This window comes from Aethalodelphis obliquidens, unplaced genomic scaffold (assembly GCF_003676395.1).
Source record: "Aethalodelphis obliquidens isolate GAN/ISIS:26980383/991018 unplaced genomic scaffold, ASM367639v1 scaffold19, whole genome shotgun sequence".
Classification (NCBI taxonomy): Eukaryota; Metazoa; Chordata; class Mammalia; order Artiodactyla; family Delphinidae; genus Aethalodelphis; species Aethalodelphis obliquidens.
The window spans coordinates 9254159-9269803 of NW_020837963.1; the positions used below are offsets into that span (position 1 = coordinate 9254159).

Below are 15645 nucleotides of genomic sequence, written 5' to 3' on the forward strand. Positions count from 1 at the left end.
TTCATCCTCCTATTGGTGGATTTGGATCGTTTCCAGGCTAGGGCTATTATAAATAAAACAGCTACAACAGTCTTAAGTAAGTATTACATTGACCTAAACTTTCTCTTGGATGAGTATCTAGAAGTAGAACTACTGGCTCAGAATTCAAATATGTGTCTTACTTGATGAGAAACACTTTTCCAAAATAGTTTTGCCAATTTGAATTCCCACCAGCAGTGTGTGGAAGTTCCAGTTGTCCAGTCTTAACCAACACATGTATTGTGAGACTTGTTAATTTTAGCAGTCTAATGGATGTATAATCATGTCTCATTGTGGCTTGAATTTGCATTTCTCTGATAACTAAAGATGTCGAACGTCTTTTGATGTTCGTTGGCCATTTGAGCATTTTTCCCATTTATTAAAGCTGGGTTGTTAATCTGTTAAATTATTGATTTGTTGAACTTCTTTAACATTTTGGAAACAAGTCCTGGTCAGATTTTTGGATTGGGAATATTTTCTCCACATCTGAGGCTTGCCTTTTCAGTTTCTTATTGTTGTCTTTTGATGAGCAGATGTTTCTAATTTTGATGAAGCTCATCCCTGTATTCTTCTTTCAGTTTTAATACCTTGTTTGACCTGTCTAAAAGACCTTTGTTTACCTCAATGTATGAAGCTATTCTTTTATGTTTTACTACCGTTTGCGTTAAGGTCTATGATCCACTTGAATTAATTTATGTCTACTTCTGGACCCTGTTCTGTCTCACAGACCTATTTGTTTTTCCTTTTGCTAACACCGTGTTGTCTTCGTCACTGTCCCTTAGAGCTTGATTTGTTGTGCTTCTTCTTCAAGACAGATCATTTTTCCTTATATCCCTTTTTAGACTCTTATTCTCCACAAAGCACATGTGATCTTAGTAGAGAAATGATCTCGATTCAGTTGGCAATCTCTACTAGATTATCCTTCGTAATTAAATGAGGCAAGGCCCATGAAGTAACTTTTTGCCAAATATGTGTATACGTGGGTGAATGAGATAAAGCAAGATGAGGGCTAATGTTTTGAGGTGCTTTTACGCCTTTTCTTTCCAGATCTTGTTATATTTAAATGTAATTTTCACGACAAACTCTATGAGATAGTTTTTACTATCTCCATTAGTAGATGTATAAAGTGATGGTCAGAGAAGTAATCTGTTCACCTGATTCAGCTGGATTTTCTTTCATTCTTGATGATCAAGGCCGGTCAGCAGTCATCCTGAGTGATCATGTGGGGTTGACAACTACACTTTTAGCTAGAGACAGGTCTTCCTAGCCACCAGTTGTTACACTGAATATATATATATATATATATATATATATATATATATATATATAATCCAGAGAACAGTTTTAATAACTCTATGACCGTTCAATGGGCCTTCCATAAAAATTATATCCAGAAGTACTTTATAAGTGATTGGTTATGAGAGAAGTCAAATTCTCATTGTTTTTAAAAAGCACTATTAAGTATAAAAGTCAAATATACATAGCATTTTTTATGCCAAAAAATGTGTGACAAAATTTTCTGACAGCACTAAATGTTAATAGTTGGAAAATTATACATTAGTTACACATCAGTTTACATAAACAGCCAGATGATTATCTTCTTGCGGCCGCTGAGAAGGAAAACCTTAGCACACAATTGGGTTTAACCTTTAAATCTGTTACTTATTGAGAGGTCCTAAGAAGACAAGTTGTCCATCTAAAATGTTTAAATCAATTATTTTCTAAAAGGCCCTCATGGTTCTGCTTGACCTTCACACGGGAAACTTGGAGATGTCAGTTGTTAAAAGTAACTAAGTTTCTTGTATTCTTTGAATTTATCTAGTATGTATTGCTGATGATTTTCTTCATGACAGCTACTTTCTTTAATGTTCTAGAGAAATGCACCATATCTAGGGAAAGTGTATTTAATTTTTATTCTAATGGATCTTCTAATTTATCAGTAATTAGGGGATATATTATGCTGGGTTTTAGGTATTCAAGGTGAATCTAGGTGAATCATGGCTCCTAGAATTATGCAATATGAATGCTTTGTTGAAGTTAAATGGTACATTTATGCACTGCGGTGTGTTACATAAGATTATAACTCTCTTGGAAATTCCTTTATCAGTATAATAACCCATGAAACAGTAATCTTATCATTATGCATTTTAATCCTTACAAAAACTCCATGACATAGAATCGAAACATAACTGTTTCCATCGAAGATGAGGAAATAGAGAATCAGAGATATTGATGATTTGTCCAAGCTCACACAAACTGTAGGGTACCCCTGTGTTCCTCATGAGCCTTAGAATAGTAGTAGACACCAAAAAGTGATATATAAGAGTATCACTGCAGCTAAGGAACTCACAGCCTAGAGGAGGAGTGAGAAAAGCAGCCAAACATGTAAAACTGAATTTGGAAAATGCTATGATAGAGGTATGTTAAGAGGACAGGAAACCTTAACCTACAGAATGGGGGCCATTAACCTATGGAAGGTGAACTCTGAGAAGTTAGACAGCTAATAGTTATTGAAAGGACCTTCAATGTCTGTTATGTGCCATGTGCCTTCCATATACAATACCCAATCTGACTTAACCGTCACAAAAATCCAGCAAAGTCCATCACTGTTCTTCATTCTCTAGTTGCAGAAATTGGAGGAAAGAAAAGCCCAAAGAACAGAAGAGATGAAATGACCCTTCCATGTTTCTCCCAGGTGTATTGTTTTGTCGTTCTTCAAACCCCAAATAACCTTGAATTACTGAAGCTTTCTTCATTGTTTTCAGTTATTAATGTTCTCTGCTGTGAGCTCTTTAGTGGTAGCTTATGTTGAAAGAGGCCAAGGAGTAGAGATGACGGTTGTTTTGATAAGTGAGTGAATTCACAAGCAGGGCAGGTAGTGAGGGGGAAATACTCTTACAGAAAGGCCCAGGGTGCATCCCTACACCGTTGAGCCCTTTGATTGGTGTTATTGGCATGAATAACAAGAAGAATGCTTGAGAAAGTCAAGAAACCTTAAAGATTTTCTACCTTGAGTAGAGGAACTCAAATGTTTTTGAACACTAATATTCCACCCCAGGAATCAGGGGGCTTTGGGGAAAGACCTCTGATTTTCCTTGGTTTCTCTTCAAGGGGGGTGGACATGATAATATAATTTGCAGAATTTCAGATGGCCTGTTAGAAGAATTCTTTTGTTTTGAATACTCGAGGGCTGATATAATACTATAATTCATGCCTTTTATCTTAGCGTGTGACAGTGCTACATAAGCAAAATGGTGACATAATACACATTTTAATCAAAAGTAGGACAGGGCAATAAAGACTATGCTTATAATTTTATTCTTGTTGGAGAAGAATCGTAAGAAAAGAAGTAACGATATTTAGACTTCCAAAATTTTAGTTCTAGAATCAGAAAAACACTGTTTTCTCACAAATGTGTAATGTATAATCAGAAACAGTTATGCCTCTACTCTTTTCCAAAAGAATAAATAGCAGAGAGTTTAAATTATTTTTATATTAGACAGTTTTTTTTTCTGGGGATTTTTTTAAAGGGAAGAGATGTCAGATAAAATTACAGATGAATGTAAATGCTAATATTTTTTAAAAAAAGCCTCAAGAACAACTGCATTGAAAGCTTTCATGTTTGATTGTTCCTTAAATACTGCATATTTTCCCATTTCTAAGATGGCCTCAGCACACCCTAAGCCATATCAAAATCTGCTATAACCACTGTGGGATCAACAGTCGTCTCTGTGATTGCCATAGTTATAGTCAATTTTATATATGAAAAGCAGAGAGGGCTTCCCTGGTGGCGTAGTGGTTGAGAGTCTGCCTGCCGATGCAGGGGACACGGGTTTGTGCCCCGGTCTGGGAAGATCCCACATGCCGCGGAGCGGCTGGGCCCGTGAGCCATGGCCGCTGAGCCTGCGCGTCCGGAGCCTGTGCTCCGCAACAGGAGAGGCCACAACAGTGAGAGGCCTGCGTACCACACACACACACACAAAAACAGAGAAATAAAAGCTACCATTCCTGGTTCTACTGCTGAAAGACTCAGAAATAGAGCTGTTCAAATGTATCCAGGTAGGAATATTTGTAGAAAATATGTTAGACAATGATCTTCAAGGCATAAAAGGCTTTGGTATCAAACAGACCCAACATTAAGACACTCTTTTCAGCTGTGTGACCTTTTTGTAGTTAATTAACAATCTTCCTGTAAAATGAGACTAATATTAGGTCTTTACTCTGCTAAGATTGTTATTAGGATTCAAATAATACTTCTAAATGCACAGTACCTAGTGAAGGTTATTATTTTTAATATTTCCATTTTTCTCTGAGGCTATGTCTATACTTACAAACCGGTTTCTCAAAGTCATTTTTAAAAGCTTACATTTAGTCAACCCAGTTTTAAGATATTTGTTATAAGGGCATATATGTTCGCTTTTATAGTCTTATATTATTGTGTACATATTGCTTACACGCACAGAAGAAATATCTTTAGTGCATTAGCCTGTGCTACTGTGGCAGAAGAACCACCGAAAATGTTGGGGAGTCAGCAAGACCTTGGAAATGTTCCTTACCTCTTTGGGAGCAGAGATCTCTGGGCTTCTAAGCAAACCTTAGTTTCTACCCGTTATTTGGCCCAGAGGCTGTGAAGGAGGACACTTCAGTAGGACGAATCAAGGTGATCCAGGGCAGGGGGAGGGGGAGGTGTCGTAACGTCTAAAGCTGGCTCTCAAAAAGGTTGCTGGTACCTTAAATGTATGAGTGTCAAGGGCTCAGCTGAGCTGGGAAGAGCTGAGCTGCTGGGGTCAGGAAAGAGGCCAAATGAAAGTAATAGTCAAGCTTTTGATCACTTTGTTGCAATAATACAAGCAAGAGGCAAACCAGAGAAAGCACTGACTCTCCTCTGTTCCATTGCTCCCATGGAACAGCACAGACACTGGGCTTGTCTCACTGCCCAGGGAGCCCTGAGCAGAAGGTTCTGCAGTTTTGTGGACCCTGGGCCGGGGGTGGACGGCAGAGAAGGCTAAGAGTGGGAAAGGTCTGAGCGCTGAGTCAGAGTGGAGAAAAGTGTCTTCCTGGTCCCCGCTCCTTTCCCCAGAATGAGCCCTGGGCACAGAAGCCTGAGGTAGAAGTCTCTGCTTTTCTTTTTCTCTCCCAGAAAAAGACACCTGTGAATGAGCTGTATGGGCTGGGATTGCAGACAGGCTTGGAACATGGCCACTGCCAGGAGGGCAGGGCTGAGGCCTTGACTGCAACTGCCTTCAGAGACTGCAGAGCCTTGGATGTGCACCAGGTCTGCTGTGGGGAGGGCAGCTTCCAGGGCACCTGCCAGGTGAAGTCTTTGCAATCACCCATGGTCAGGCCTGGAAAAAAAATCACACCGGGTTTTCGGCAGAAGCCGGACTCTTCTATAGGAAGCAGTCCTGCAGACGTCCAGGACTAGCAAGGATAGGAACTTCTTGAAACTGGCCAGCCTTTTTGTTTTCCTTCTTTACTCGCAGTAAAATTCATAAAGCAGAAGAGGGGTGGTGGGTTTGTACTGAAGATGAACGTGAAGAAGAGAAACTAGGACGACTGAGGCCCAGGCCAGAGCCAGTAATAAGGAGGAAACTGTGGTAGCTGCTCATTTCAAAGCAAGAGAAATGTGTTAAACGTTTGAGTTAGAAAGTAAAAGAGTGAATCAGCTAACTTGGAGCTTTCACAAAAATCTTCAAACTTAATAATATGTTTCCGTGGAGAAGCCAGGAAGCTATGATTTCTTTGTTCTAAATCGCATTTAGGATTCAATGAATTGACATACAGAAAGCACCTAGTGCATTTTCTGAAACATAGTGTTTTCTCAATCAATGTCTGTTCCATTTTCTCAGGGAAGTGGAAGGGGGTGGATGTAAAAATTAGTTAATCACCAAATATGTATTAGATACCTAGTGTGCCAGCTTTTTGTGATAAAATTAACCAACCAAACAAATACTATGAGACAAGGCCCGTGCCTGTAGAGAATATTTAGTCTCGTTGGGGAGATAGAAAATGAAATTTAACGCCTCGTAGTTATGGAACCAAATGAACTCAAGAAAATAGTGTGGTACCCTGTCAATGGCAACACATTGTTAGGATCAAGAGTTTAAATGACTCTACAAAATTTGCTGAATAGGCCCTACTATAGACCACTGGTCAGTTTTTTATTTTTTTGAAAACTAGGCTAGTATCATGTTCTCCAGTCTCTCAATAAAACGCATACCATTTTCAGTCACTGAGTAAAATCCTCTGATCCTTCAAGATGTCCAGACCTATCCTTCAGTGTAGAAGAAAATGATGAGGTGTGTGTATGTCTCTGACATCCTGACATATGGCCAGGAACTTTCAAGGTTCAAGCACTCACTTTGTATCCCTGGTTTTGAGATAGGACAGTACTGTAAGTGGTAAAGGAAGGACCCCGAAGCTGTAAAAGCCATCTGACTGTGAGTTAAGAAGGAACATTTTCAACATGTTGAACTGATGTGGGTATTTCTGGATTTAAAAGAGAAGCCGAACGATGAGGAAAGCAGCCCTACTTCAGTAAATGGCACCAAGGCTGGCACTGGATGAAGTAGCGCTTGAGCTGTCAGGGACTTGGGTCCTCATTCAGAGTGTGAAGACAACTTCTGACTGTATGTCTCTTAAAGAAGAATCATCATGTAATACGGCTTGGGGAAGACACTTCAGCAGTGACCACGGGGAAACAAATCAGTGTAAAACCTGAGAGTTCATGAAGGCATTGGTACTTGGCTGCTATCTGTAGCAATCACAACTTCAGGTTCTTGTGCCCGTCACTGCAGATCTTTCAGATGCCTACCAAAGAAGCAGGCGTGATTCTCTGAGCAGCCAGAGGATAACAAATGGAGTAAGTCAGGGGCCAGTTGTCCCTTTGTTTCTGAACTATTCATAGTACCTTCTATGTCCATGTAATCAAAAGATGGGGATTTGGCGGTTCGTTGAATGCTACTTCAGAGTGCTCTCTGCAAAGAGATAGAGTAATTTACTGGCAGATCATGTGGTATAAGGATCTTCGAGGAAACTGGAGACTCTTGGAAGTTTGGACGCTACTGGAAAGCAGGATTCAGGCCCTACCTTTAAATGAGATTTTCATGGTGTGTTAGCCATATAACGTTCACATACCCAACATGGTCATTCAGTTGAAGGGACGGGATGGGAATAACTGTTCTCACTCTACAGATTCAGCTGGTTTTTCTGCAGAAATCTAGTCTTAAAAATCTTCCCTTTCTTTTTAGTGTATTTACAGTAGATTCAACGCTCAGGTAAGCTTGTTAGGAAAAACAGAGCAAGATAGGGGTTGTTCTCTGGGGGTAATTTGTCAAGAGCGATGCCCTAACATTCTCAGCAAAGCTTCACAAGACACAAGGTAGTCTCCCAATGATTATGAAAAACATGAGTGGGCTTCTGCATGTTATACTCGGTTTTGTTTCAAGGAAGTCAGGTTATTTTGCTGCTGCAGATGTAACCAGATGTAAGCTTCTTGCAATCCACTTCGTGCTATCACACTGAGCATTATTCCTTCTACCGCAGGAAACTGAAGATTCTTCATGGAGAGTTTGATACTTTATTACTTCAGTTTCATTTTGTGCACTTGAAAAATATTTGCCTTAAAAAAAAAATGAACCACCTACAGAAAAGTTGATATTCCAATTCTAGTTCTGCTATTACACGGATTCAGACCTAAAACCTGTGGTGAGGTGCCTATGACCAATTACCCCACGTGGCCCTCAGAAAAATGTTACAGGACTTGAACCAAATGTTCTAGCACAGGTATGTTTGCGTTACGCATTGTGGAACAAGCCACCCCAAAACTTAGTGGCTTAAAATAATAACTATTTCATTATCTCTTGTGATCCTGTGGGTTTACTGGGTTCAGTTATGAAGTTCCTCTGCTCCATGTGATGTGAGCAGAGTTTGCATCTGGGGGCTTGGCTTGACAGGGACATCCACAGGGGCTTCCTTGCCTTGTCAGCTGTTGATGTTGGCTTTGCTGAGAATTCAGCTGGGATGGTTGACCGCATGACTCTGTTCTTTTACATGGCGGCTGCCTGTGAAGCTTGGGCTTTGCACAACGTGGCAGCTGGATTTCAGGAAGAAGTGCACCAAGTGGAAGGCTGTGGTTCATACGGCTCATCGGGGTCCATTTTTAGAGACTAGCAAGCGTAAGCCATTGGGTCTGGCTTACATGCATACACCCAACTCATATGTCTCCCAGAATCACAGTAGGTAATAATGTCCACAGGATAATAAAATTGAGACTCCCCACACTGTGTCAAGTAAATCACCCTGCCTTTGGGGACTAAAAGCAAGATATCCTATTACTTTAAATGATTCATTGAACATTTTAACATTCTCATTCTAAAAATGTGAATGAACATCAATGGTGATTTACTTACTTATAATATTTAATAGTTTTCTCACTTGTGCCTGAACCTCATTATCCTGAGAAAATGTAACTAGGGTTGTGTCTTGGGATGTTAGAAATACCATCTAACTGTAGTCTATGCTACAAGGAATCTTAGAACTCATCTAATTCACCTCCAGCATTTTGCAGAAAAAAATGCTGAGACCTGTGAGGTTATAACTTGTTCAAATCCCCCTCCCCTACTTCAGTCAGGGTTACTTCTCTGTCATTCACTTTACGGAGTGCGGCTCAGGTATCATTTTATTTGGAATCCAATTCCAATAAATTAAAGTTTGAGAAAGAGGCATCCTAGCTAATGGTTAAGAGCACAGGCTCTGGAGCCAGGCTACCTTGGACTATGATATAAACTCTCTGTGCCTCAGTTTCTACATTTATTATGTGAAGAAAATAACAGTACCTGCCTTACAGAGTTTTTATGGGGATTATACAAGTTCATATTGGTAAAATGCTTGCAGTTGCACCTGCCATATGAATAGCATTATGTAAAAGGGAAATGCAGAGGAACATCAGACCTGATGGTACTGTGGGTGAAGGCATGAAGCCAGTCTCCTTAAGCAAGACTAATCTTAGCGATTAGCATTAATAGTAAAATATTTCACAGCAAGCCTTGGACATCAGTTAGGATACCTTAGACTGTAAGTAACTGAAAACTCTCCTCAGTCGCCTCAAACAATAAGGGATGTCTTGTCTGCAGTCCCTGTGCAAGCCCCGAAGTCATAGTCATGCCTTGACTTCCAATTGTCAGGCTTCCAAAGGTCACTTGATATCCACTCCATTCCAATTCCCCAGCTCCTTCAGGTCCTCAGGCCTCTCACAGCAACTCCAGGAGCTGTGCGAGATTTAGAATTCCCTCACAGGTCCATCTAGGTGTGGACTCTGCCAGGCTTTCTCAGGTCCTTACCAACCACCACTTCTGTTACACAAACAGCGTAATGAGGGTGGTTGAGGAGTTCTCCATGAAGCTTGCTGTCACCATGGCCTTCACCAAGGGATAAAAGCGTAAATCCCCTCATCTCTCAGAGTTCCCCTGAACCTCTCTGATTTTGGTTATTTGCCACCAGTGCTCTCAGACTCAGCTCAGGGCCCAGGCCCCAGGCCCCTTCTCTGGGAGTCATCCAAATCTACCCTCATTCTTCCTCAGCCTAGGCAAATCGTTATTGTCTGGCAAAAGTGGTCTGAGTATTCATTTAATTTCTTTGCAATTTAATTTTTACAGCCCTAGCCGTGAACTGGTTTCCTTTAGGACTTTGTCTTTTGCATATCAAAACACTCACTTTCTGTCTGTGTATATGGGGATGGGGAGTGAGAATATGGTTATTTGGATGTGGTCAAGGGTCAGGGAATGAGGAAATGCAATGATAAATATCTCAGCTAATATTTTCTAATTTTATCTGGACTAACTAATGCAGTCATCTGTAGTAGAAAAGAAAATAAGTAAACTAAAAATAAGAGTTAAATAGGTCAGGACAACAAAATAGAAGGAACCTCAAAGCCAGTTATGATGAACTCGGAGTCGTGCAGACAATTGCTCCAAGAAGTCAGAATTTACTTCAGGGCTGAGTTGGTCAAGGAAAGCTCTACGGAAAGAGTGTTTTTTTTTTTTAAATCTGGGTCAAAATTGATGACTAGGAGTTGAATGGGAATGGATGATCTCATGGTATATTTTCAGCGGAGGAATAACAACAGTAATTGCATAAAGCCTGGATATTGTAAGTGTGTTTGGATGGTAACAAATTGAACAGTTGCCTGGAGTTGCAAATTCATGGAGATCAAAGCTGGGATTCTGTAGATCGTTAAAAAAGAGGATGAGATTAAATATAGCCTATGAAAGATGAGTGACTTTTATAAGGTGACTGAGCCAGGGAACTTACGTGTTCTAAGTAAAGAAACATCAGGGATAGAAGCACAGAAATGACACCAGTTTGCCAAGGCTCAGAGAATAGAGAGTGTTCCACTTTTACCAGAATAAAGACGGCTTGATGAGCTTTATGGAACATGAAGCTGTAAAGTTAGATTGGGCCTGGATCTGGAAAACATTAGATTCCTTGAAAACCATATTGCGGCACAGGCTATTTTTAGGAACCAAACCTGGATGTAGCTATCTCTTCCTCCCACATCCCATAGACTAAAATACAGTCAAATGGCCCTCAATCTAACTGCAAGGGAAGATGGGAAGTGCGATCTTTCTGGATGCCCAGGAAAAAGAGAGTGTGATAAGTATTCTAGTTTGGACTTCCCATGAACTTGTTGTGTCTCAAATGATGTTCTGTGAGAAGAGAACAAGGAGATATTTCAAAGAAGAGTACTTTTTGGTGCAAATGTGTCTACTTACAGAAAAATTATATGTGTTTATAAATAGTGAAGATTATTTATACAAACTGACATTAAATTCATCTACTTACATACTTTGGTCTCACAAACGTGAGAGAGCATGGGAGGCTGTCTTGCACAATATAGACACATAATTAAAGGGAAAAAGTAATAACGTGGACACTAGCACTTTTTTTGGTTGTTTGCTTTGAGTCTGGGTGGGGGTGGGTCCCTAAAAGACATGGAGATTAATGTTGATTTGATGTAGCCGTTAAGTTAAATCATTTTATAAGCTGTTGATTTTTTAAAAACTCATATTGTTGGAAGCTATTTGCCCATTTAATGGGGACTCGCCCTTGAGACTGCTCTTACTTAGGAATTAGTCATATTTGGTGTGGTTATGCTTCACAGGGCTTCCTTAAAGTCTATTGAACTTCAAAAAGTACTTCTTTTATTTTTAACACAATCACAGAGTTATTTTTCTACCTTTTAGCCCTAAACCTGAGTGCTTTAATACCCATGAGAACATCCTACTCTATACTCTAGTTTCATAATTTCTGAACTTTCTCAAATCTGGTGGCCTTTCAGCCACATACGTCACCCCATTAACTGTTCTTCTGCTGATCTCTTTGTATCCCTTGACTTAGCAGAGTGCCAGGAACACAGTACATGCTCAATTAACTGGGTGAAAAAAATGAATTAGTGTCAGGTGTTCCATAAATACAGCATTAATACATATGAATTGTTGTTTAGTGGCCAGTATCTATTCCACTTTTTGTCTTCCTAATAGCACTTGGATTTTTATTGCATATCCATCCCTCTCCAACAATTTCCATGTAGTTTAGGAGATGCTCACCCCAACAGAGGTTTCAAAGATGGGTCCAGATTAGTCTGTGACAGTTTTGGTAGTCCTATACCCTTGTCAATGATTACCTCCAGAATGGTCCCGTGAACAAATTCTGGCCAATGAGATTTGAGAGAAGCATTCCTAGAGGGTCTTAAGGTAGTTTTTCCTTGTTCTTAGAAGAAAGTGATGAGAAACCACTTTCACGCTTTCCCACTGGAAGTGATTAAGAACACATATTGTCCTAGTTGCTGGCTGATGACAGCTAATTCATGACCATGAAGGAAGCCAGATTGAGGACAATCTATCCATGGAAGACAGTCAATCCTGGAATATAGCCAAGAAACAAAGCCAGAGCTGGGCTACCGTTATGTGTGAAGTGCCCCCATCCTACTGTGGCGCTTCGAGTTCTGTGAGCCAATTAAACCCCTTACTGTTCATACCAGTTTGAGTACGGTCGCTGATACTCAGTATCAAAAGCACCATCCTGATACAAAATCCCTAGCCAGTTGGAAAAATTAGATGCTGACCTTAAGAAGAAGACAAAGCTCACCCTCTTCGCCATGCTGTAAAAATTGTGATTATCCTTATCTATGTATAACTATGATACAAAAAAATACAAATATCTGAATAATTTGATAAAATTGACAACTAAGCATGTGCTTTAGGGGAAGGTACTTTTTGGCAGTTCAGAACAAATGATACTGCCTGAAAGTTTCTATCATTCTGAGAGAAGTCTCATACTAAATGTTAATAGGAGATTCCATCAAGTCACTTGTTTTTGACGTTTTCATGATTAGCTTTCTTATGACAAATCAAGGGCTATGTATATAAGTTTGGGATATTTGGGGTCTACTTCATGAAGCAAATAAGGATAAAAATATATGTACAGATTAATGAAGATAAAGAGTAGATACTTATCCTGGAAATGTAGGGTAAATTACTCACTTATTTTACCAAATTTGACTCTGAGCTTCTTGCTTTCCAGGGCAAAAAGTGAACAGAATGAATTATATATTTTCCTTATGTATACTGTCATAGGAAACATGATGGCTGAAAGAAAAGTTTTTCCCAGGTACCAAATTTTAAAAAGAATTGATTATACGAATAGATTCTTTCTGGGTAGATTTTCCCAAAAATACAGCCATGTGGTTATGTCAGCACTTATATCAATCTTCAATAAAAGTTAAGAGCATCATGATTAATTATAAATCTCTGATGACATTGATAAGGGAGCTAAAATAATACCTTCTAGGCATGTTTCTGTCTATGATCAGATTTTTATAGGCACTAAATCAAGTTACATTTTCCATCATACAATACTGTATTCAAAGTTTAATTGGGTTTTTGATAGGAGCTAGAGACAGATAATTTGAAAATAAACCCTTCACAGGGATCTGAAGTATGCATATTCTATGGTGTTGAAAAGCCATTAAAATATCTTAAATACCAGACCCATGATGGAATTCTGTCTTTAAGAGACGATTATTCCATGTGTGAAAAAAATTGGGGTAGAGTCGAACTTCCCTCAGGAAGTAGTTTTTGATACATATTGATTACCAGATTAAGTGCTGCTATCAGTGGTTAAAAATTCACCATACAGAATATTTGCATTGTGCATCTGACAAAGCAAATAATAAGGTTTTACTGTAAAAACTTCCATTTTGGATTAAACATGAATTATTAAATAAACAAATTAAGAGTAAATAATGATTCCAGAATACTGTGAGATAAATGACTCCGTCCGGAGAGTCGGTGGTTGGAGTTGCACCTCCACTGATTAGTAGTTATGCTTTGGGACAAATGACTTGGCCATTTGTTGGCCATTTCTAACTGATCCAACTCTTCTTACTCGCCTTCAGATCCCTACTATCCTTCAGATCCCTCTGTATTATTTCACTCTGACCTAGCCTGGTGTCTGCCCAGCTCGCAGACCTACTGGTTGGGTAACATCACCTCCATTCTCTCCTTTCTTCCTCAAATTTCTGGAAGATCCATCCTTTCTAGGGTCCATCCTTCTCCCTGGGTCCCATGTCCTCCAGAGTCCTCCAGGGTCTCACCCTGATGATCCTCTCTATTATATATTTTCAGTCTCTCCCTCAATGACCTCCTCATCTGCCTTTAACTATAATCATCTCTCTACAATATTAACAAAAAAAGGTGTCTAACCTCTTGCTCTCTGCCCTTTCCTTCATAGCAATGCCTTTTAAAGTGTTAGAGGCTCGGTGTCTCTAATTCTCTTACCTCTCCTGACTCCTCAAATCCTGTCGTCTGGCTTCTGCTACATTATTTTCCTAAACCTGTTCTCATCGAGGTCATCCAAGACCCTTCTGTTGTTCTTTCTTAATTAATGAGCCTCATTGTATTTGGTTTATCATTCCCTTTTTTGCATCTCTTTTTTCTGTTTCTTGTTCTGTCTATCCTCTTGCGTCTCTAGGGAAATGGGTGCATTGATGAAGCACCACATCCCACCATCATCCATGATTTATCGCCTCCAGTACATTAAAGTGGGTGATAAATGCATCTTTCCCAGCTATTACTTCCATATCCTCCCTCCACCCCTGGGTATCCCACAATACTGTCTGTCTCTAGGGTGTCACTACATACCTCTTCCTGCTGAATTTTCTTTATCTCAGCCCACTGGGCTGAATTTAGAACAGTTCCTGGAAGATGTTGTCTGGCATGGCCACGTTCTCCGTAAGAAACATGTGTGCTTGTCCCGCCAAAGAGGGAGTGCAGTTCTCTATTCTAATACCACAGGCGAAACAAAGAAAACAATAAAATTTCTTTAAAAAATCTTTCATCTTGTTAAAAAAATTGAGCACAGAAAGAAGGTAGAATCCTATAGGAAAATGAGCTCCATACTAGGAGCTGATGGTCATAGTTGCAGAATGTGTGTATATTAATTATCTTTATAGAAGATAAAGTATATGTAATTATCTTTATAGAATTCCAATGTTCTATTTAAGAATATATTTTCCAACAAAAGCACTCAAAATAGGAGCCACGAAATATTTGTCAGATTTAAACCAAACGATTTCGCCTAATAAAAAACATGCTGCTTCAGACCGTTCTTCACTATATTTGACCTATGCTTGTTGCAAGAAATCTCTTTAGATGCTACATGACTTGTGTATTTGTATATTTTTGCAGGCGCTTATATGCTGCATAGGATTTGAGATGGTCTACAGTAGACAAAAAAGAAAAAAAAGAAAATATTACAACATGATGAAAGTAAAGAGTTAATACAAGAGAAAGAATGACACCAAGGAAAGACTGAGACTTATTTATTCTAGGGGTTTCAGATGGTTGGTGTGCTAGTGTGTTTACAGATAGAAAAACAATTGCTGTAAAACCAGATTCCCCAAAAATATATTAAATGTGAAATTCATTTCCAAAACAGTACCTATTTTTCAGACCCCAAGGAGGCAATTTAAAAGTCAACAAATCAGTACAGTCTCAAAGGATTCAAAACTTCTATGAGAAAGAATAAAATATTGCTAGATCCAGTAATGATGAGGTATGCTCCATCAGCAGATGTGTCTCCGGGTACCTTCTCTGTATCCAGAACTAGGAGAAGGGGTGTGCAAGTTTGGAGGAGAAGTGGAAAGCGTGGACACTGAACTCAGCACGGTGACTTATCCATTTATTTGGGGAAAGAGGCACACAGAAGTCTTGATTTTCGATCAGGACAGAACAGACTAAAACCTTAAATTGGTTTAAATGAGCAGTTTAATCTTATAGGCTAAAACCTCAGTTTATGGTGATAGTTTACATTTGTAGAATATTTTTTGCTCCATCCAGAGCTCTCATTTCGCTTTCATAAAATGAGGTGAGGGAACTAAGGAATAGAGTCACATAGCTAATGATAATAAAAGATTAACGCTCATGTTTCCTAATCACTAATCGATTGCATGGTCCACCATTGATTTTATTCAGGTTTTATTTTTCTCTGTTAGTTAATTGAAATATTACTGTATGCCCGAATAATATATAGAGAGGTAAATAGATGCAACAAAATAAGTTTAATTCA

At 39.2% G+C, this 15645-nt stretch overlaps 1 protein-coding gene across 1 annotated transcript in view; it reads left to right on the forward strand.

Annotated features, from left to right (window-relative positions):
• Positions 1-15645, forward strand: part of DCC (DCC netrin 1 receptor) — a 1156455-nt gene that overhangs the window by 860054 nt on the left and 280756 nt on the right. The window lies entirely within an intron of this gene.